The 22,351-nt window shown below is 47.2% G+C and overlaps 1 protein-coding gene across 5 annotated transcripts in view; it reads right to left on the bottom strand.

Annotated features, from left to right (window-relative positions):
- HIVEP2 (HIVEP zinc finger 2) overlaps positions 1-18,738 on the bottom strand; it is a 137,704-nt gene extending 118,966 nt beyond the window's left edge. For 2 of the 5 annotated variants that reach the window (XM_080588052.1, XM_080588048.1), the window contains exon 1: positions 17,921-18,738. The gene's annotated coding sequence lies outside the window, so the exon portion shown is untranslated. Of the gene's footprint in view, positions 1-630; positions 5,985-16,374; positions 17,032-17,920 lie in introns of those variants that run through there. The other 3 variants (XM_080588049.1, XM_080588050.1, XM_080588051.1) reach the window with 3 other exon arrangements.
- Between the last annotated feature and the right edge of the window lie 3,613 nt (positions 18,739-22,351).

Raw genomic sequence — 22,351 nt, 5'->3', positions numbered from 1 at the left:
AGTGCAATAGATTAATGAGGTAAATTCAGCACTTGCTTATTACAGAGCCCAGATGAACACTGCTCCTCAAATAAAATGCCTCTGCAGCATTAAGCAAATAAATAAGCAACTGCATCAGAATCAGCTACATTCAAAGTTAATTCAATCTTGCAAATTCAGGACACTGTATTCTAGACTATTCAGCGCCTGTTCTCCCACCACAATATGCAAACTCACCGATGCGTATGCACCTTATTTTTAAAAGAGTGACACACATACACAGAAACAGACACACACACACCATGCACCCCAGTCATTAGAGAATAACAGTTGAATATTGAACCAATTAATTTTCCTTGCAAGAGCTCCGCAACGCTTTAATGTTTTGGCTGGCTTTGATGGGACAAAATCCTCTGCCCTCAGCTAGCTGCAAAATGCTGGTGTTTCTCAACAACCGTTCTTACTCATACCCCTGGTTTGGTTACAAAGTATGAAAGCTGCAGCTGGAGAGGGTTAAACAGGCTTCCTGTCGCTGCTGTGCAAGAAGCAAGCCTCCGCGCTCCACCACGGCAAAGAAATCTCTTCAGGCCCCTCGTGCCCAGCATTACTCAGCACTATTTGGGCTGTATTCCAGGATCCCTGCGTGCCCACCTGACAGCGTGTCCTCTATATTATGCAAGTGATGTAGTCTCCCCACGGCAAATTATCACCTGACCATCCCGGTCTTTTCAGCTGAGGTGCATCCAGTGACGTGCCCTGTGAAGCAAGCCATTGCAACGTGACTGGATTCTCTTCTCAGCCCCTTCTCCGGGGGAAAAAAAAAAATGAACCAACCAACTACCCCACGCCTCGCATCGGGGCGAAGGCGCGCTGACAGCGAGCCGGCTGGCGGCCCCGGCGAGGGGGAGCAGCGGCAGCAGCAGCCAGGGCACCTCGAGCACGGCTCGCTGCAGAGAGCGGACCTGAAAGTAGGTCTCAGCCCGCTGCGCCGCAGGGGAAGGGAGGGAGAGAAGGCAGCGCTTTCTCAGAGCAGGAAGACGGGGAGGCCATGAGCGTTTCCTGTTGTGCAGCTGAAACAAGCAAAGACGTCATTACATTTACACTCCCTCAGGGTGTCAGCAGATTGAGGGCCAAAGTTCAGTCATTTCCAGCGCACGGCGAGGAGGGAGGTTTTGGGGGAGAAACCAGCAGCGGCTTTATTGCTAACAGCGTTCTCTGCACTTGCATAGCAAAACAGTCGAGCAGCGTGTTACCAGGCTCAGCTGCAAAGTATCGTATGTGACTAGAAACAATATTTGCTCAGGAGCCGTGCTGCTCTGGTTTTCCTTGTTCAGCTTGTGTAAGGAATATTACTACAATATAGGGATGCACTCAGCTCTCGCTACAGCCCATACTCCTGCAAGCATCTGGAGATGAAGCCTTACACATTTTGGGATCCCGTGGAGTAAAACATGTTTTGTGTATGCATTTGGGGCAAAACTGGAGTGTAAAACTACAGGATTCACTTGCTGGAGATGGCTGACAACCCAGCAAAGTGAATACAGATGCTTCTTTTCGATTTCCCTCCTGCCTTTCTGAAGCAAGAAAGGGCCCAACGTAAGGAAAGAGGTGGAGGCGCAGGGGTTGTGCTGTGGCATGTGGTTGCTGAGCATACGGGAACTGCTTCTCTCGCAGGCTGACCATCTGACCCTAAGTAAATCATTAGTACCCTTATCGAGCAAGTGTAGGGAGAGCCTGGCTCACAGTCCGACTTACAGTTACTGCCCTAAAGCCAAACACTGGAAAGACTTGTTGATGGAAAGCATCACTAATGACCCAAACGAGGGCACGTGGGAGGTCACAGGATGTCCACTGGACAGCCACTCGAAAACCACCTGGGGGAAGCGCTGTGGTTACCGCTGGTCCTCCCTTCGGCAGGGCGATGGACACACCAGCAGTACGCTCTCACTCGTGGCACATGCTCTAGAGCCATTTGCATCAGTCTCTGAACAACATGTCCAAACACAGCGATAAAAACAGTTATTCCCCAATGAGCACGTCCCAGCAACATCCGCTGGGGGCTAGGACAACAGACTTTCCCTCTAGACCCTGAGGCAGACTAAGCAGCAATGCTCTGGTTGATATAAGCCGATATTTAAACAGTAGCCCTTAACTCAAAGTATTGTGATGATAACAGTTAAGAGGAGTTTGGAAAGCGCTTGTCCCAACCTTCACCTCACGCTACCATCACTAGCTGAAAAGGATTTTTTTTTCTTTCTGCAATTACCACCCTGTGGTCACACCAGGAACTGAAGCCAACCTTTCAGCCCTGGTAATACAGAGCATTAGAGCTGAAACCAGGGAACCACACGTCTGTATCTGAGTTATAATAAATCACATCTTTTGTTGGACATATGCAATGCCATTGGCTTACCCAAACTGCTCATTTTACTAAAAGAAGGTCAAAAGCAACAATTTTGCAATTAAACTTTTTAACTAAACATTTTGGAAATGCTTTTAAAAACACATCCTTCTACAAGGATATGAGCTGGTTTATTTTCTACCCTTTTTTTTTCAGAGTTAAGTCGTTCAAAGACCACTTATCTTGAAGATTCATTGCCCAGATGGCATGAATAAACCTCTACTGCTTCTTGTTCTGACGTTAACTTGAAGACTTAATCTTGAAAGTCGTCAATGTGGCACTAATCATCAGGACTCTTTTCAATACAAAAGAATGCAGAGAAATGAGTCTTTGGTATTGGCGATCATTTGGAGTACATAATACACAATCTGAGGGAACAGAGCTGATTTTAATTTTGCATCAAACAAACAAAAAAAGCATTAACTTTAGCAAAGATAATCTGGAGTAGTTCAATCAAAGTAAAGAGATCAGAATTTGGCCCATAAATTGTGGGTGCTAGATCTGAACCTGGCCCATATCATACCCAGTCCTGGGCAAGAGATTAACGGGTGTGCAAAGCCATGTTCCCCTGAAAGGAGGGAAAAGGGGACAAAACCTTCCAAGTACTGTGAGAATGTTTCCACTATGCACAGCATCCTAAAAAGCACATAAGAGGGTCATTAGATTTTCCGATATCTGCTCGTAAAGTACTATACTCACTCACAATAAGCTCGATCAAGTATTTTTAGCCCCATATCTGAGAATGAAAGAAATGCACACAGAATTGGTACTTTTGACTGCACCGAGACGATCACACATGGCACAACAGCAGCGGGCCACTAGGCTGCGCAGCCATCCGGCACAGACACACACTATTGCAATAGGTACTTTTCATACGTATATGAGCATCTACTGCCATACACTGTCTGCTGAAGAACAGAGAATACAGTAAGGAAGAGCAGAGCTTTGAGATACTCATCCCCATCCTGAAAGCTGATCTTCAAGTAATTACATCTTACTGCTCCATTAGTGGTATTAAACCACCTTTACCATGGTTTGCCAGGAGAAAATGCTATCTGATCTTTGCAATACACTCTATCCAAATTTGTATATTTGTATCCAAATATGACCATACTATTTTAAGAGAGCTGTATCTATTGTTGTTCATTTGAACTCCGAAGCTTGAAGCAACTGGACAGATGCAAAGTGTGAACTGGTGTCACTGCTAAGTGCCCTTAGCACACTGATGAAAACATTTGCTTTTCCACTCCAAAATAGAAACTGGTTGTGGCAAGTGCAAATACGTATGGAAAAGACTCTTAGAGTTGGCCACCTACAAAGTATTTAACACCTTTACAGATTCCCACAAACTCAATTTTACTTTTACCCTTTACAACCCATCTGTGTAATGCTTAGAACAAAGCCACTATATTGTATCACTAGGGAATTTAAACTACTTACAAGGGTTTTATAATTCTTTCACTTCCATTTGAAAGAATGTTTGAGAGGTGCAAATGGAAAAGCCATTATCTTGAGATTTTTTGTTGAACTGTCTCATCATTAAGGGAATTCTCTCAAGTAATCCTATAAATAGATTACTCCAATGTCCTGTGATGCTTTTATGAGGAAAACAAGGCAAGTAAAGATGACAGGGTCCAACTGTCCAAACTGTCCAACACCGGACAGCAGGGAACCATTTACCTTCAAAATATGTGTGGCAGAGAACGGAAGCGGGGGGCTTCTTTTTCACCGTGCTTGCTACCCAGCCTAAATGTGGCACCATGAGGGACTCCCCCCCCTGTGGAAGGACATGACCCAGCCAGGAGTAAAGCGGGGCCCACCAGGAATTGCTCAAGTCTTCCCTGGTGTCTCCTCCCACATACCTCAGCAGCTTTCCGCACAGGAGGATGCATGGCCTCACGTTCAGAAGCTACTGGAAAAACAACGCGTTGCAAAGGGAAAAATACTGCAGTGAGCGTATAGTAAGGCTTGGGTACAGGATGAAAACACGACCCTTGCCTTACAAATGGGACAGTCCCATACATTTAAGGTGTGTGTGAGTGTCCATAGACATGTAAGTGGGTAAATGTGTGTGTGTTGTGTGCACACACGTGCAGATACATACACTCGTGTATACATACATATATGCATTCACACATGCATACAACTGAATATATGAAAGTGATTTGGCTGAATGGAACTAAACCCCTACGACCGGAACTATCTTTTTCAAGTATCAGCTTACGGAGATTTACTGGGCAGAACAAATTATGTCCTGGGAGCTCAGGGGGAAAAGGCAAGCGCTCATTTTGGGGCTTACTCAAATATTTATATTTTATTTCAAATGCCTAATCATGACAAAGCAGATCTGAAACCCATGTTTGAGAACATGCAGTTTTCAACAATAGGTAACCTAATTTCAAGAAACCAAAAGCAATTGCAAAAATATTTATTGAAATTGCTTTCATGGAAACAATGAGAAAACACTATAAAAATGTTAAAAATATTAAATCAACTTGACTGCTGCTGTATCTCATGAATTCAACAAGATCCTAGGCAACAATAATATTTAGAATAAATATTTTTCTTATGGGAATAGCATTTTCCCCTCAAATTGACCAGATGATATCAATTAAAAAAACAACAACAACACAAAGATTAGATACAGAAAGTCCATCTTCTGACTTAAAATTGAAACTGTACTCCGGTAAGTACAATGCTTGGTTAAGACATTTACTTTTGCTTTCAAAGATCTTCTTTCATGGGTTATTTTCCCTTAAAGTATTTTGAGCTAATTTCAAATTGATAGAAATGCGTTAACACTTCAGAAAGCAGGCGCTGCTCTGCAAAATACTGCGCACACACACAGACGTAAAAATCAATATAACAAATATAAATCAGACAGCGATTCCAAATTCTGCAATTACGCTATAAGACCCCCTTGAAAATAAAGGAGGGGGGAGGGAGGGGGAGACAGTGAAATTAAAAAATAAAAATGAGTGATACAAAAATACAGTAACTTTCTACGCAATACACCATCTGTTCCGCAAGAAAACCATGCTGCAGCAAGCCACAGGGGCTACAGCTATGAAAAGCCCTTGTAGAGGAGCCAAACGCTGCAATGAGCAGTTTGAGAAGCTGTGGAAAACCATCCCACCCGGCGCGGTACGGAGGCAGCATGCACAGCTCTCGCTGGGAAGTCGTCGTCCCATCCCGCGGGCTGAGGGCACCCAGCTGCACCCATGTCCCCAGAGCCCAGGGCTGGTGGCACCAAGCAGCGGGCGCTCGGTGCTTCAGGTGGTGGGGCTTCGCTGCCTCTCTTCCACAGGAAGGTTGGGTTTGTCTCCAGAGCTACGGCATAGCACGCTGGATTTCCCCAACATCTCTGCAGACCACACCTCTGCTGATGCTGCTTCCTGCTCTTTTACTACCAAGTCTGGTGCCTTGACAGAGACGTAGTTTACGGAACATGGGAGCAGGCACCCTCATACGCCTGCTGCCCCTAAGGCTCGTTAAAAATAAGAGCTGCTATTGCACGCCAGGTGCTTGCATGCCGTGGTGTGCCTTACAGCAAACCACGTATGAGTCTTCCAGCCACTCGGGCAAAGCAGCAGTCAGGAGAGACCTAGATCAAAGCAGCAGAAAGGGGTGCTCTGTTATGGTTAGGAGGGCCAATTAAGGTGTGCGTCCCTTTCCTTCCAGCTGGCAAAGTCTCAGGTACTTGGGATTAGGTAGTAAGAATTTACTTCTGCCTCCTATTATTATTCATCAGGGGTGTGCTAAAAACATCCCCTGCCTTTCCAGCCATTGGCTGCAGCAGCACACCAACTACAGGCTGCAGGGCAAGGTTGGATTTCCTCAAACCATGCCTTCGCTCCCCATCACCATGCCCGGAACAAACGATGGAATCGCAGAACCCTGGGCAATTAGGAGACCAAACCTGGACTGGAGAGAACTCAAGAGCCAACACATTATCATAGCTCTCATTAATAAAATAATAAACTGTGCAATTACAGTGGGTTGTGCACATACCTCAGGGTATGCAGTAAGGCACAAATTTAGAAATGGAATGCTTCCAACAACCAACAACAACTTAAACAGGCAAGGATCCTTATCAAACAATTAGGTTACTCAAGAACTACTCCAATAACTGGCCCCTTTTGCCCAAGGTAACACATTTTAAAATCATGTCATAAACCTTGGTTGATCTAGGTTTTTTCCCCCCATTTATTATTTTCTTTGTAGCACATAAAAAAAAGAAAACAGTCCACCTCCCTCTAATCAACCAACACGTACAAGATTCCTTTAAAATTAGATTTAAAAATGTGAAAGTGCAAAGAGAAACCCAGTGATCAGTGATAAACAAACACAGCTGGTGCCACTGGGTTTCAGGTGAAGCACAAACTACACAGTACACGTAGGTTACACTACAATGTAACAACATACTAGAACCTTGCAATCCTGTTGTAAACAATGATTTCTTATGCCTTTATTTAACGCTGGACAGTACAAGAAGCAAAACAAAAACAACTTGGCAATAATGCCAAACTAGAAGGTATGAGACCTCATAAAAAAAAAATACCAAAATGACAGCATACACAAACTGAAACGAAACACCAGTTTCTCATATCTTCTTCACAAGCAGTTCCAGAACCAGGTTATCAGATGTAATTGGTGAAACAAGCATAGAGAATAGGTAAAGTACAGTCCAGTATCCAAGCTCACTAACTGTTGGAGCTATGGTGCCTTCAGGAACCCAGTGAGTTTCTTTGTCAGACGAGTTAAAAAATAAATAAAATAAAGCTGAAACAACAGCTCTAAGCCACTGTCAGCTCCAACACTTGTACCTAAGACATTACACATTTTATATTCAAATCACAATGGAAGCACCTTGGGGTAGGTAATATATCTTTACTCTTTCTTTCCAAATTACCTTATACCATCTGGCAATGTAACAATCATTTCTGTTGAGAGTGCCTTTTGTTTTTTATCTTCTCTGCCTCAAGTATCCAGAGGCTGTTTCCATGTAGACAGTTTTTCCAATATTCTCATCTAGTGTTCCTATATCCTCTGAAGAATAAACCTCGTATCGTGAAGGTTTCCACTGACACACCCAGACAGTCACGAGGAGTGCTATTTCAGCGATAAAACTCCTACCTATAACTGATGGTTAAATCCTGGTCCCATGCAAATTAATAAAAACTTGCCATTCTGCACTTTTGTCGGAGTCAGGACTTGATGCAAAAGGATGTCGTTTTTATTTTATTCACAGAGATGGTGCAGTTGACAAGGAAAAAAAGATGTGCTGAGCACAGTTCGGTGCCACCTCAGCTGTGGGGCACTGGTCAGAAAACTTGGGGATGAGGGTAAGACGTTTTTGCACCTGATAGAGAAAACGAAGGTCAAGCAGCAAGATGACGGGAGTTGGTATTATCAAATGTTTTTTCAATGGTATTTTCATTCACATAATCCATTTACACAGGCAGTCTGTTCACAAATTGACTTTCTAGTCCCACTGCTCCAGCCATAAAGACCTGGCACCGCTAGTTCAGCCATGGAGCTGAATGATCTTGCCAGCGGTGTGAGGGTTAATGGGCACCATGCACGAGTTGACTGCCATGAACCACCAATGACGGGGCCTCAGAAATAATCCTTTAACCTCCTGACTAAACTGAGTAAAATGGCTATGGCCCTCAGAAACAAAAGGATATAAAAGGAATTCAAAGTGCCTCAACTTAGAAGGCAAGTATCTTCAGGGGCTCACAAGACACGTTCTTGGTTGATCAGTCACAGGCAGTAAGAAGAGCCGTGCCCAGTTACCGGGTGAATATTGACCCTGGTGGCACCGCCAACGCTGAACAACACTTCAGAAAGGTCACCTGGGCAGGCTGCAGAGCCCGCCACCCCGCAGGGAGTGCACAGTAGGGTACGGAGAATGAATACGACTGTTTACTTGTTTAACAAAATGTGGCTGTGGATAGGCATCTATATGCAAATTTGTGCAACGACTGCTAATATTCACACATAAATAACAAAACTAAGCTTGCTTAAGTATTTTCTTTTAAATTTAAAAAACAGCACAAGTTGAATCTATGTTAGCAGGAAGATTTGACCTGCTCTCGGTGACAAGTAAGGCAGACTTGCAACCAGAGGCTCTCATGAAGTTTCTCCTGCCTGGTATTCCGTACTGCAGAGGAGACAGAACATGACTGGAGGCAAAAGCTATGATCACATAAGGCGATGTAGGTGTATACACATGCACTTGTACATGCACACTTAAATATTTCTTTGTGCAACGTAGCAAAGCTCTCAAAAATAAACAGATCACACTAGAAAACTTATCTGAAAACACTAATTCAGGAGCAAAAAAATGCTCTTTTCTTTTTTTGGCTGAGAGAAACACAGGTATAATCCCATCATCTGGATGTGACACCACTTGAATTACGCAATGAGGCTGGGAAGCATGGCGGTCTGTTTTCTAGTGCACAAGTCTGTAAATAGCCACAAAATCTATTTATTACACTCCTGGCTTGCCAGACAACCCACTTGACAGAGAAGGAGTCTGCCCAAAATTGGTTAAATTTATTCCCTTGCTTGCTAGTTAAGCGTGTTGAACTATTGAGCAGGATCAAATGATACTGCAACTAAACTAAATCAACACAGCACAGAAGCAAATGTAAAGAATACCTGCAAGCACTGAGCAAGATAAGAAGGTGTACTTCAATGTATTCTGAAGGTAAATTATTTGTGGAGAAGTCAAACAATGGAAATAGAAATGCTACCACTGAATTCAGTGACTTCTATTGGATCTTAGTTACTTGTCAAGACTGAACACCCCACAATTTGACAGGGGTTTTAAAGGCCACACTACTAATATTCTTTAGATTGAGGACTTAACATTAGAGGGAGACTTGATCTGATACAAATAACTTCTTGTAGACAATTATAATCCATTGCCAGCCACATCCAAACCTCCTTCCCCATCTTATTAAACTTCCCCTCTAGGCCTCATTCAACGTACATCCAAAAAGGTCTATTTAGTAACCTCCTCTTTTTTTTTTTCTTTAATTACTATGGCTGTGTGAGAGAGAAGAAGTAAATTAGAAGGTTTCTCTCATAGTCACTCCTTTTGTGGAAAATATGCTGCACTGAAGCTTCAGAGAGGCATGCATAAAGGAACTGCATTGTCCCACACATCCTTCTCTTTCCTGCCATGCAGAGGGTGATCTGGGGAGCAAGGGAAGGAAAACCAGGGTGTACCTGCAGAAGGCTACGGCACCTGTGCTACAGAAGAACAAGAAAAGACCCCAGAAAGACCACCATAAAGTATCACATAGAGGGGACAGACCAAAACAAAAGGAGAAGTTCTTTTCTTTATACACGTCTTCTGCAAGTGAATATGTCTGGGTTAACTTGCCATCAAGGAAGGTTTGGGCTTATCAGCTCTGGAAATTGAAATCTGTACAACCCAAAAGCAAAACACGCATTACCATGGTGCTGTATAAACATACCCTGTCCTTGCTCCAAAAGAGAGGTTTTGGAGGATCTAATACATGCTCATTTCCTTGCCTATTACTTTCTTACCTCTCTACAAAACGCGTTCATAACAGCACCACACAGAGTGTGGAATTCAGAGTGTGGATTAGATCACTAATTGATTTAATGGCATCACTGAACAGCTATACAGTAACAGTTTTCAGCTATTAGTGAGCAGATTAAAAAAAGGCAGAGAAAAATCAAAGTTCTATATCCTCCCTTTGTCTCCTGACATTTGCGGACAAAAGTCCTGGCAACAACAAACCAAACCAAAGAAAGGTGCTAAGGGAACGTGCATACCAGTCAGTACCAGTTCCAACTCACAGCCTCACTCCTTCACAAATATGTAGCCGTCTCAAACACGCGCGATTAATTACACCACACTATGTAGTAGTTTTACTAATGCATGGCTGACTCTGAAGTTTTCTACCAATAATTAACATTACCCACTCTGATAAATTAGGTCAAAGATGAGTACAGATTTGTGTATTTTTTTTAATTAGTAATTAAGTAAATCAGATCTAAAAAAATAAAAATGACATGAACAATATGGAACTAATATGGATCAAACATGACAGATAACTTATCTGACAAAACTGTACTCCCTCTCCGTCCCAACTTCATTGCCACCATACCAAACTGCTGGAAAGGCAGCAACACCATATTTGGCACCACGCAAACTCTAAAACAAAAACCTTCCTGTGAGTTTTTATTCCGCTAACATCAAGTGTATTGTAAATGACTCCTGTCCTTACACTCATCACAATTTTTTTCAGTGAATTAGCAACATCTTAGCAAACTCATACCAAAATTCAGCTGTACTTCCCAATTAAATACACGTAGCCTACCCCTTATTTAAGCTTTAAGGAGACAGAGAGTTTAGTCACTCACTTCTGGAAGAATTTTGCTATTACTGTAGGACCAAGCAAAAAATAATGGAATGGGCTTCAAGTTCTGTTTGACATAATTTCACTCAGAATTTTGAAAGCAATTACATTCACATAGTTTTGCAGAGACGTTAAGGCAAAGTCACTTTGCTCTAAGAGCCTAGTTTTATGGCCTCTCCTGGCGATCACATAGACTATCACATCACACTGCATCCCAACATCTGACACTAGGGTCTGAAAGCTCAGTTACATCCTACCTTTACCGCAGCGTACAAACTTTTCAAGAGGATTGGGATTTGATTTTAAGAATCTACGAATGTCTAGCCAATGATACATAACTTCCTCACTAAATAACTATTTTGTCTCGACAAACGTAGGAAGAAACACTACTTCATAAAGAGCTTCCAAAACTGTCTTCCCAAACATAGCTGATTTTAACTAGGAAAAAGTCAAAAACCAGTCTCTCTCTGTTGTTACAGAAGATGGCGAAGTGGGCTCTCTCTTCTACAACGTCAGCAGAACAGTTTTAGAAATTCTGATTCCCCGGGGAAGCAGCGCTCGGAGGTGTCACAGCGGATGCAGGTAGCGCTGTCAGCACGCAGACGGCAGCTACAGAGGGGCCGGCACCACTCCCTAGAGCATTTCTTTACCACCACCGATGCTTGTATGGAAGGAAAGAAAGAAAGAAAATCGCTCTCAAACGCCACATAAGCTGACAGCAGTTAGAGCAAATAATGATACGTTTTCCAGGTAATTAACTATTTGAGCTGTCTCTGAAAGACAAGGAATACAAAACTGCACACACCTGGAGGACCCTTCTGAACAGACTGCGCTCCAGCGCCGTGCACTGAACTATGAACACTGTTAGCACGTGCCAGCAGCTCAGTCTCTGTTGAATACTGACTTTGGTCTAAACTAAATAGTTTTTTGCTCTAAACTAAATACTTTTTGCTCTAAACTAAACAGTGTCATGCCTTGTTGTCAAGGACGGGTAACCCCAGTAATTACTTCATACTATTCTTTCTTGACACGCTACACGTGTTTTGTTTTAATGCAAACCACAAACACAGAATACATAAAAAAAAAGAGAATGAGCCATTTCTCTTATGGAGCAGAAAAAAACAATACACAAGAAAACCTCACTGCCTAATAAAACTAATGCTAATAATCCCAATCTGTTCCTGTTAGCTTGTTTTAAACATAAAGCTCCTTTCTGCCTAAGCACGGATACTGCTTTATGGGAAAACCGCTCATCAAATAATCTTATTTCACCAAAATTAAACATTCTGCTCTACTACATTCTCTGAGATGATATCACATCCTACGACATGTAATTGAATATTTCTTTCAGCTTTTTACACTGCTTATTAGCACAGGTCCAGTACTACTGCTGACTCACAAATCACAGGATAAGGAGCGGGCACTCGAGCCTTGGCAGCCCAGCAGCGAGCCCAGCGCGGCGACGTTCCAGGAGCACCACCAGGGCTTGGGAAGGGTCTTTTGACTTTATTCACTAGTTTTAAAACGTCACCTGGCTCTGTAATTTCAATTCCCTTTAGCTCCTCTAGTTTTTACTTTTCTGCTAAATTGAACTACTCATGCAAATTATCTAAACTGTTTTCCTCTGTATGGAATTTACGATATACCGCCATTTAAAAAATAAACTTTCTGTATCAATCAAACCTGGAGATCCTCTTGGATAACACAACAGGGATTAAAGCATGACTTGAAAAGAAAACTGTAAATCCTTTTTTACCCTTTGGCAGCTTACACAAATCAGAGATTTCAGCCAGAGTTGCAGCAGCTTATCACAACTTACTAAATTGCAATGAATTAAAATTACATACAGATATTCTCTATAATCTTTTTCCTACAAGTTGAAATTTCTTTCATATTAGAGTGGCATTCTTCAGACTTGGTAGGTGTATTAGGACAGCACGGTCAATTGCAAGTAAAAATGAAATAAAATAAGCCAATAGAACTTTTTTTTTTTGTTACACAAACTGAGGTGCAACAAAACAAACCCACGTGTGCACGAAGTGACCACAAGCACATTACCAACTACCTTACTACCTTATTTACAGTTTCTACATCAGTTTTAGAAAGAATTTTCCCATTGAGTCCTAGCCTACTCTGACAGAGGCAGAACGTGCATAAACACACTCAGAAAAAATGGATATAATCACTATCCAAACTAGTCATGCCAACATAACCACATGCTGGGGGAATTTGTATCAGATAATTACATCCACATTGGTACGCTGTAGAACTTGAAGAATAGTATCATGTAAGTGGTGCGTTTTCTGGAGCACGAGCCCTGAGATCCCCATCTAGGGAAAGCAGAGGAAAAAAAACACAGATAGGTTTTTGCTTACTCATACAAAGATCTTCACTGACAAAGTAAGAGCCAACATCCAATTTCAAGAAACACTAAAAGAGGCATGCCCAGGGCAGGAGGAGCAAATGCAGAAATACAAGCAATGCCGTGAGCATAAACAGTCGTGGTCCACACTCTGCTGGCATACAGAGAGCGGAGAGCAACCGTTTTGCAGATGTACAAAACGTGCCTGAAAGACAAATGAAAATAGGCACCCAGAATCCACAAAGCTTCCCCACAGCAAGAGGAAACTCTTACATTTAGACGGTAGGAATGATGGTGAGAAATCCATCACAAAATAATAAAAAAAAAGGCTAAGAGACTTTTAATTTGACAGGCAAAGATACTTGTGTGTCCTCTGATTATTTCACATCAGGGATTTGGAAACAGCGCATCAGATTGCTTCTCCAACCCATACCCTCTCACCCCTTTTCCACGTCCACAACGCTGTGAGAGAAATTCCTGGGGACGAATCTTACTGAGGGCAACCCACTACAAATGAGTCATTAGTTCAAGTCAACTGTTTAATTTATGAACAAAAGTTCATTATTCTAAGACCAGAAGTATGCGGTGCCTCTCATTTGCCAATTTCAGTTTAAAAAAATGCAAAGATTGATTGCTTCCACAGATTAACGTATCCTTTCAATTCACCGATGATTTCTTAAGGTCCGAGTAGCGGCTCGCCAGTTGGTTATGATGGAAAAACTTCTAATACTTCGACTTGCAATGGATTTTTGCTCTCAGGCTGTCAGACAAGCACTTTTAAAAGTCCTAATTTCACTTGAGAAAGAAAAATACAGCCTCAATGAATTGCTTTTTAATATTTCCTGCCATAATATAACAGTTGTTGCAAAGTCTTATAAAAACCATGTAAGCTCTACAAAGAGCAACAAAGCTGTAGAAAGCTGCTATTTCCTAATAAAATGTCACAGACAGCTTGAAACTTGTCACTCTTATGTGATAATTCCGTGCTACTTTAATTGAATGCAGCATCCAAACTTACTGATTGAAACACACCAGTGAAATATGCTATTCTCTATTTTCTGTCTAGCATACGTCTCCCTTTGCAGTTTCTTTACTTCTTCAGGAACTGCTAGACAGTTCCTTCTACTTAAAAAATAATAATAAAAAACGTTACATTTCACTAGAAACCCAAGTAAATTTAAAAATAGTTATTTTAATCCATAACACCACTTCAGAGACGCTGCTTCAGAAATCTGTTAAGAAAAAATAACCTGCCTCTCCAAAGATTTTTAAAGCAGTTTCCTCATAACTTATCAAACTTTTCAAGTAGCAAAGGTATGCAGAGGCTGCATACAACACTTCTGTGGAGATCCCAAGAGCATTAGCAATTAACTCTTGCTGAAGACTTGAACCCACCAGACCCGCTCATGATTTTGCGGTCCTCCTGCGGGAAGGACCAATGGCTTATAACCCAGCACTCTCAGGTTCGAGTATCTCTTCCCCATGATCGAGGTAAGGCGGATGAAAGATTCTCCCCTCCTCATCCCGTGAAGGCCACTGACACAAGAACCAGCTTTTGTTGGACCTGACTTGCACCAGGAGCCAGGACAGCTGGAGAAAGCTGGTGCTGAGCTCTGAGGGTTTCACCTGGAATCTCTACAGGCGGAACCAAGCGCGGATGCCGTGGCAGTGGCGTTTGCTGAGCTCCACCTGCAGAGCTACCAATACAGCCAACCACAGCGTGTTACAAAACCACACCATACTGAAATTTGAAAGATAGCTTGCCTCATTTCATAACACGCTACAAGCCACATAACTGATCTTCCCACCTACAGTAACACTCTTAAATAGCAAGCATTTCTCTCTGGATGGGTAAGTATCGCAGTATTTAGCCAAGCCGAGCGCTTCTGCCGGACACGCAGCTCCTGCATTCCCGTTACCTCACCCGGCATGGTTAAACATCAAAAGCAGTAACTGCCCCGGCTGATGACTTGAAAGCGATGAGAAGAGAGACGTGCAAAATGGCACTCATTACTTTCATTTTTGTTTAAATCCAATTCCCTTTAATTCTTTTGAAAAGAAGCACCTCGACAAACGAATAAACCAGAAAGTTTGGCAAAACGCTCAACAATAAATTTCACGCTTTAAAAACTTTCAGCTTGGTCACAAACATGCGGACTAGCGTCCTAAGTTTATTCGCATAACTGAGCCCAGCCAAGGGTATGAGAAACAGTTAAAAGCCAAAAAAGAATGGCCTTGCAGGGTGCCACCACATAAACTAAACATGATATACTGCCAAACACTCAAGCAGACACATGTACCATTATTCAGCAAGGACCACATGAATGCATATGGCTCTCTGTTTTGTCTTCATAGTAACAAGAAGGTTTGTAAACAGATCTCGCATATGAGGCAATCTAGTCACTTGAGAATCTAAAAATCTGTCTCTCCAAAGAGGCGTTCTGCGCTGTTGCCACACCACCGGACTTGGATACACAATTAAAAGTCCTCTGCGTTTGTGCCTCGGGACAAGTGCTGCTCACTTTTGTTCTTAGCACAGCAGCGATGCTGTGGCACGCCACCACAGCCGCGGTGTATACCTGCTTTGCCCAGTAGCCACTGGAAAATACCAGCAACGTTGCATCCTATAAAACCTGAAGAATTTGGGTTGTTCCATCAACAAAAGCAACGACACCCTGGCTTTGTACCACACCACGGTTGTCCTTTGCACCGCTGAAAACCACAGGAGCCTTAAATTTATTTACCGAAGATGGTAGTAACTTTGAAAAACTTCAGTGGAAAAAGCCTCCCAGCCTAATCTGCAATGCTGCCCTTTTTTTTTTTTTCCTTCTGTAAAACGAGAAAGGCAAAAAAGAATCATGTAGAAAGTTTCGGGTAGTCCATATCTAAACTTTCAGAAGTATCTGCTGCCTGGAAGGATAAGGAAAGATTTAACATCTAGCTGTAAATAAATATAATCTCCTGGTTACCGTGCACCTAACCAAGCACATCCGCACGCTGCAAGCCGACCAGGCAGAGAGCCTCCTATCTTTAAAGCCAGCTGCAGTTTCGGAGCACGCCTGCCTATCATTTTCACTATCAAAACACCGAGGATTCCGCACCGTGTCCTCACGGCCCGAGGATCAACCTCCTCCGGCAGCCGGCGGTAACCTGCAACAAGAGAATTTAAAAGCCGGGCCCACCGCGCTTGTTCCTCGTCAGTGCGGCGGCTCCCTGGGCGCAGTAATTACCGTAATTAGCCGGCGTCCCCGCGCTCGGGCGATGACCGGAGCCCCCTTGCGCCGGGAGCTGCAGCAGCACGGCCCGCCCGGGCTCGGGCTCTGCCGCCCGCACCGCTCCTGCTCCCCGCCGAGCAATCCCCGGGCAAGACGCAGCGCAAGTGGGAGATTAGTAAAGAAATGAAAGCGACACCCTCGGCTAAGCAGGCATGTGTTTCCGTATTTAATAGCGTACAAAAAAAAAAAAATAGGAGTCGGGTTTTATACCGAAGTTTACTTCCTCGCAGGATGAGAGAAGGGAAAATTAGCGAGCTGAACGTTTCTACCGAAATTCAGGAATATTTCTGTGAGCTTAACGTAAGAGGGTACTTCAGAGTTATTGGAATAAAAGATCTTTAACGTCTGAGGAGAAGTTTAATTCCTGCAATTACCATATTAAGAAAACAAAACACCTCGAGGCAGCGCTTGACCGGCGCTGCCAAGTAACGCGAAAACCGGCGAGCCCTTTTTCCGGGAATTCCTCCCGGAGCGCTTTTATCGCGGCCCCGGGGCTCGCCCCGGCCGCCTGCCCGCGGCGACAAGGCGAGGGGAGGCGCCGGGACCCCGCCGGGGGCAGCCCCGAGCCCGGGACGCCGCCGCCCGCCCCCCGTCCGCTGCGGGCTCCCCCGGCGCAGGAGCGGGCGGCGCCTGCCCGCCAGCCCCGGCCGGGCTTCCCCGCCCCGCCCCTCCCCTCCCCTCCCCTCCTCTGCCCTCCCCTCCCCTCGCCGCCCGCCCCGGCTCGGCTCGGCTCTGCTCGGCGCGGCGCGGCCCGGCGCTGCCTCCCGGGGCTGCCGCTTACATAACGGCGGCGGGCCGCGCGCCTTACATAAGGGGCCGTGCCCCCGGCAGACCCCGCGCCGCTGCCACCACCACCGCCACCACCACCGCCGCCGCCGGCGGCCGAGCCCCTCGCGAACCCCCTTCCCGCGGCGCTCACACGTCATGGAACATTCCCGGAACGGGCCCGCGGCCCACCCACTTCAGGGAACGGCCGCCGCGCCGCGCACCCGCTCACACACACACACACACACATATGCACGCTCACACACACACACGCACACTCGCGGCCGGCAGCGGGCGTCCCCCCGCAGCGCCCCCCTCCCCTGCCCGCCCCGCGGGGGCGTTCCGGCCGCCGCCGCCGCCGCGCCGGGTGGCCCCGGGCGCCCCCCACCCCACCCCCCACCCCCCCGAGGCCGCGGGCAGAGCGCGGCCGGGGCGCCCCCGCGCACCCCCCTCCTCCCCGCCGCGGCAGGGGGTTGCGCAAGGCAGCCCGCTCCCCGGCTGCGTGCGCTCGCAGGCTGGGTATTCCCCGCGTTCCCCGGCGCCGTGTCACCCGCACAGGCCCGGCCCCGGCACCCACGGGCCCCTCCGGCGCCGGGGCCAGCCCCGCCGGCCGCGCTGCCCCGGGGCACCGCCGGGCCGGCGCCCTCCCCCCCCCCCCCCCCGCCGCCTGTCAAGCGCCCCCTCCCCGCAGCCCCGGTGCCCCCCCGGCCCCGCGGGGCGGCTGTCAGCCGCTCACCTGGGAAGCGGCGGCGGAGGAGGAGGGAGCGGAGCCCTCCCGGTGCCCTTGCTGCCGCTGCTGCTGCCGCTGCTGCCGCTGCTGGCGGCGGTGCTGGTGCTCCCGCCGGGCGCTCCGTTTGCCCGGAGCTCGGCGGCCGGCGGCGTTTCTTTATATAAGGCCAGGCAGAGATATTCCAGCGGCCAAGGGGCGTCTGTCTCGCGTATTTATCTTAAGGTAGCTCATCGCTGCCCCTCCGCCGGGAACGCACCAGCATCACCGCGGCACTGACGGGGGCGAGGCGGAGGCCGGCGGCCGCGGTCGGGAAGGAGAGGAGAGGAGAGGAGGGGAGGGGAGGGGAGGGAGGCGAGGCAGGGCTCGCAGCTCGCAGCCCGGCCGGGCTGTTCCTGGCGCCGCTTCCCACGGCACAAGTTACGGGGCGGCGAGCGCCGAGCCAGCGCCGGGAGCGCGCCGCCCGTGACGTCACCGGGTCCCCCAGCGCGGCGGCGGCGGCGTGTGAGGGAGGGAGGGGAGGGGAGGGAGGGGAGGGACGGAGCGAGCGGGGCGCGCCCGGCCGCGGGGTGATGGGCGCTGCCCGCGCGGCTGTGCGAGGGAGCGGGGCGCGGAGCGCAGCGGAGAGGTGCGGCGGGGAGAGGCGGGGCGAAGGGGAGGGGGCAGGGCCTCGGCCTCGCCCCGCCGGGGGACATCTCCGCTCCCCCCGGCCCCTCCCCGCGCAGGGAACTCCCCGGGGAGCCGGCCCCGCGCGGCCGTGCGGGTCCCGCTGGGCAGCGGGCATCCTCCCCGCGGCCCTCAGGGGCGCCGCTCGCCCCCCCCGCCTGCCCCCCTCACACCCCCTCAGCCGTTACAGGGCCGTTATTTTAACGGCCGCCCCCCCAACACACACGCGCGCGGACCCCCGGGGCCGGTTAACGGCCGCCGGGGCTCGCGCCCACGGGGCCGCCCGCAGCCAATGAGCGGCCGCGACGTCGTGCGGGGAGGGGCGGGGCCGGGCCGGGTCGGGCCGGGGCCGCGCTCCCGCCGCAGCCGGGGGCAGAGCGGCCGTGAGGGGAATCCCCCGCGGCGGGGCGGGGCGGGGCCGGGCCGCGCCTCTCACCCTGACGGGGGCACGGCGGCGGGCGCTGCCTCCTGTGGCACGGCGGCGTTAATAACGGCGCGTGACGACCCGCGCGAGTGTCGCCTCGGCCGTCACGGCCGCTGCCGGTGACGACACAGATCCCTTATACTTCAGCAGCGATGCTCACAGTTTATTAAACACCATAAATTGTTCTAAAAACCTGTGTCTTTGTTGTTTTTTTGCTCAGGACATACAGAATGCATAGGTTGGGTGAGCCGTGCTGCTCCCCAGCCGGGTAATGGGGAATATGTTACATAACTTTTCCTGTAATGATACAGTTGAGTCGAAACGCCAAATTGCCATTCCTAAAATAGCTGACAATTTCGCAGGGATTCATCCTGCCTTTCCTTGGGAAAAATTACTCTGCTCCCCAAGCCCGTACCCGCAAGGCTCTTCACCGTTTCTTCACAAAGCTGTCACGGATGCAGCCCCGCCAGAGGAGACGCTGCCTTCCCACCACGGGATCCATCCTGTCCCTCATGAGCCCGTGGGGAAGGGCTGCTCGCAGGGTCTGATCCTCGTCCCCTGTGGGGGAGAGAAGGGCCCCGAGCTGGGGCTGGGATGCCACAGAGCCATGCAGGGGCTCTGCCAGCAGCCCCCGATGGGGACTCCCCAAGAGCTGAGGGGAGACAAAAAGCAAGACCTGGCTGGATCAGGAGGCTGGGAGAGAGCCCTCAAAGGGTTGTGTCTGTCTCCTGCTTTGCTTTGGATGCCGAGCGCATCAAAAATCAGCTTGTACGGCAGCATTACTTCCGATAACTGAGGGGACTTTTGTTTCCAGAGATATTTACCCTCTCCTGACCCTCTCGAGTTCCTGCCCTCAGAGATAACCAGCAGCTATGAGTTTCACATATCAGTCATTCAATACCATAAAGCGTATTTCCAGCCACAGCGTTCCGCCTTCCCACTTGCACACACCGCTTTCATGTTGCTCAAGTGCCGCCTTGCCCTGTGAGAAAAGAGGAAAGGAGGCTGCCGGGCCGCCCTCCCGACACCTCCACACGCGTTACACGGTGCAGGGCTGCTGCACCTCGTTGGTCTGCCCTCCTGCGTAAACAAGAAGCGGCCTTTCCTCATAGGGGAGTGTGCCCGTGACTCCTCCACAGAGCACAAAGACGTCCCAGTGAAGCATTTCTTTATCCGCAGCAGCTTCAAGCTCCCGCAGCACCAAATGGTGGGAGGGAGCCCAAAGCCGAGGTGGTTCGCTTGAATAAGTCACTGTGCAAATAACTCTGGACGCGGGCCAAAAGGAAGGAGAGCATTATTTGCCTGGTAATGAGCAAATACATCTATTTCCTGAAGGTAAAACACTTTTCTGCTATATTGAGCTCACCCTTACCTCCCTCCATCCCCCACGACCCCCCAAAAAAGTGGTTTTCTCCACATAAAGTATTTCCAGATGCAGAACTAGCATGCTGTGTGTGATTATCAACAGCTTGATGATGATAATGCGTCGTCACTTGACCTTGAAAGAGGGGGAAAAATGAAAAAGACAAAATTTTCTGAAATGATGCCCCTTTGCGGGAATATTTTTTAAAGCCCGTGAATTCTGGGAAAGGATTTTTAAATAAAATTTGATTATTTTTACCCACTTCCATATTTCAGAGCCACTTAGCAAGCTGAATAAGAAAATATACAATGCTGACCAGAAACTCAGCCAAGTGACCCATCGTGCGCTTCTAATACGAGATAAATGAGCCCTGTGAGTGCTGCAGCGAGATTCCCTTTGACCATTTTTGTTACTATCACAACCCAGGCAAGGTTTTGAAAGACCCTTACTTTTAGGCGTTTGGGGAAAATATTTTGCCTTGCTAACAAGCAGGCCATCTTTGCACTTTATTACCAGTTATTTCTCTTTAAAGGAGATGTAATAGCTCCTACTTATTTGGTGTATTGCTCTCAGTCGTGTGTACACCCCACCCTTCCTGCTGCCCCACTTTTTCTAGGAACAGCTGAAGTAAGAGCCTGCCAAAGGCACAGCATGATTTAGCAACTTTTGAGTTATATATAGCCTGAATAATTAAGTGACTTTATTTTCTAAAAAGCTTACCTATTTGTATTCCCATTAGACCTGATAGCCTTTCGTTCAGCATTCTTCTCAGGTAGGTGACTCTCAGTTTTCTGTCATCTTCCAGTTCAAAGAAAGCTCAGGTGCTTTCGTGTATAGAGAATTTCCCATATGGGCTGGGGAGAGAGAGGGGGGCACACCACCCTGGTGGTGTGCAGTGACAGCTTGAAAACGGGGGAAAGGGAGAACGTCTTGCCTCCTCAAAGTGGCAGAGGACACTTTGAGTAAGAAAAATTACATTAAATTGGAGCCGCCTAGAATTTGGCTGCATTAACCCATCTCCTTTACTCTTCCAGCACCTGCCCTGGGAGCCTTCCCAACCACACTGGTAGCCCTCTTGGTTTTGCATCTCAGGAGGCTTCCCACAGGCCGGCCCCGAGCACCCTGCAGTAACCTTTGCTCACAACTGATTCAGAGGGAAGTGTGCCACCTACTGAAGGACCTCGGCCACTTTCTATATGCCTTGGACTTGCTTTAGTTTCTTTCCTCAACTTTCCAGGTCTTCACAGCACGGTTTTTAATTAGGAATTAGTTCTTAGGAGTTAGGCTTATAAAAGTTAGAAAACTCAGCAATTGGAAGGTCATGAAGGTGAACGTGAGGAAATGCGATCCAGGCTAGTTCCATCTAATCCATGCGTAAGCAGTGTAATTTGAGATCAAAATAAATCCTCTGTCTGAAAGCAACTGTGTTACCCCTACACTGCCACTTTTGCCAAAAGTGGGATGAATATCAAGAATTGAGGCTATAACTTCAAGAAAGCTTAGATTTTAGGGGCAATCTGTACAACCAATGGATGTGTTGGTTACACTGATATCATGGTATTTGCTGTTTAGGTAGCAGCAAGGTGTTGTGTTTTTTTTAACAAATGAGCGAACAACTTCCTTCATTGTCAGACAGTAGTTCCCTTTGATAGCGCACTCTCTTGAGTTAATAATTCGGTTGAACAAGCTCAAAAGAAGCTTCAGAGAGTCGTTGCCATAACTTGTTTGACACACCTAGACGGTGTCCTTCGGTTACCCACGTCTCATATTATGAAGTTCTTCCTACAGGGGAATGCATCACTTTTGGAGTATAACTGAAATATCAACAAAGTTGAAACACTGGCCAGCGTTGTTTCAACTAGAAATCCATGTTGAAATAATAAATAAATGTTTTAACAAGACAATGGCTTTTATTAAAATCTTTGGGACAGGCAACTGAAAAACTGGTTATGAGAGCCTTTCATATCGGAGTCTGATTTAAATTCTT

This window comes from Anser brachyrhynchus (assembly GCF_964034855.1).
Source record: "Anser brachyrhynchus genome assembly, chromosome: 3".
NCBI classification, from domain to species: domain Eukaryota; kingdom Metazoa; phylum Chordata; class Aves; order Anseriformes; family Anatidae; genus Anser; species Anser brachyrhynchus.
This window is presented reverse-complemented; position numbering and strand designations above follow the sequence as displayed.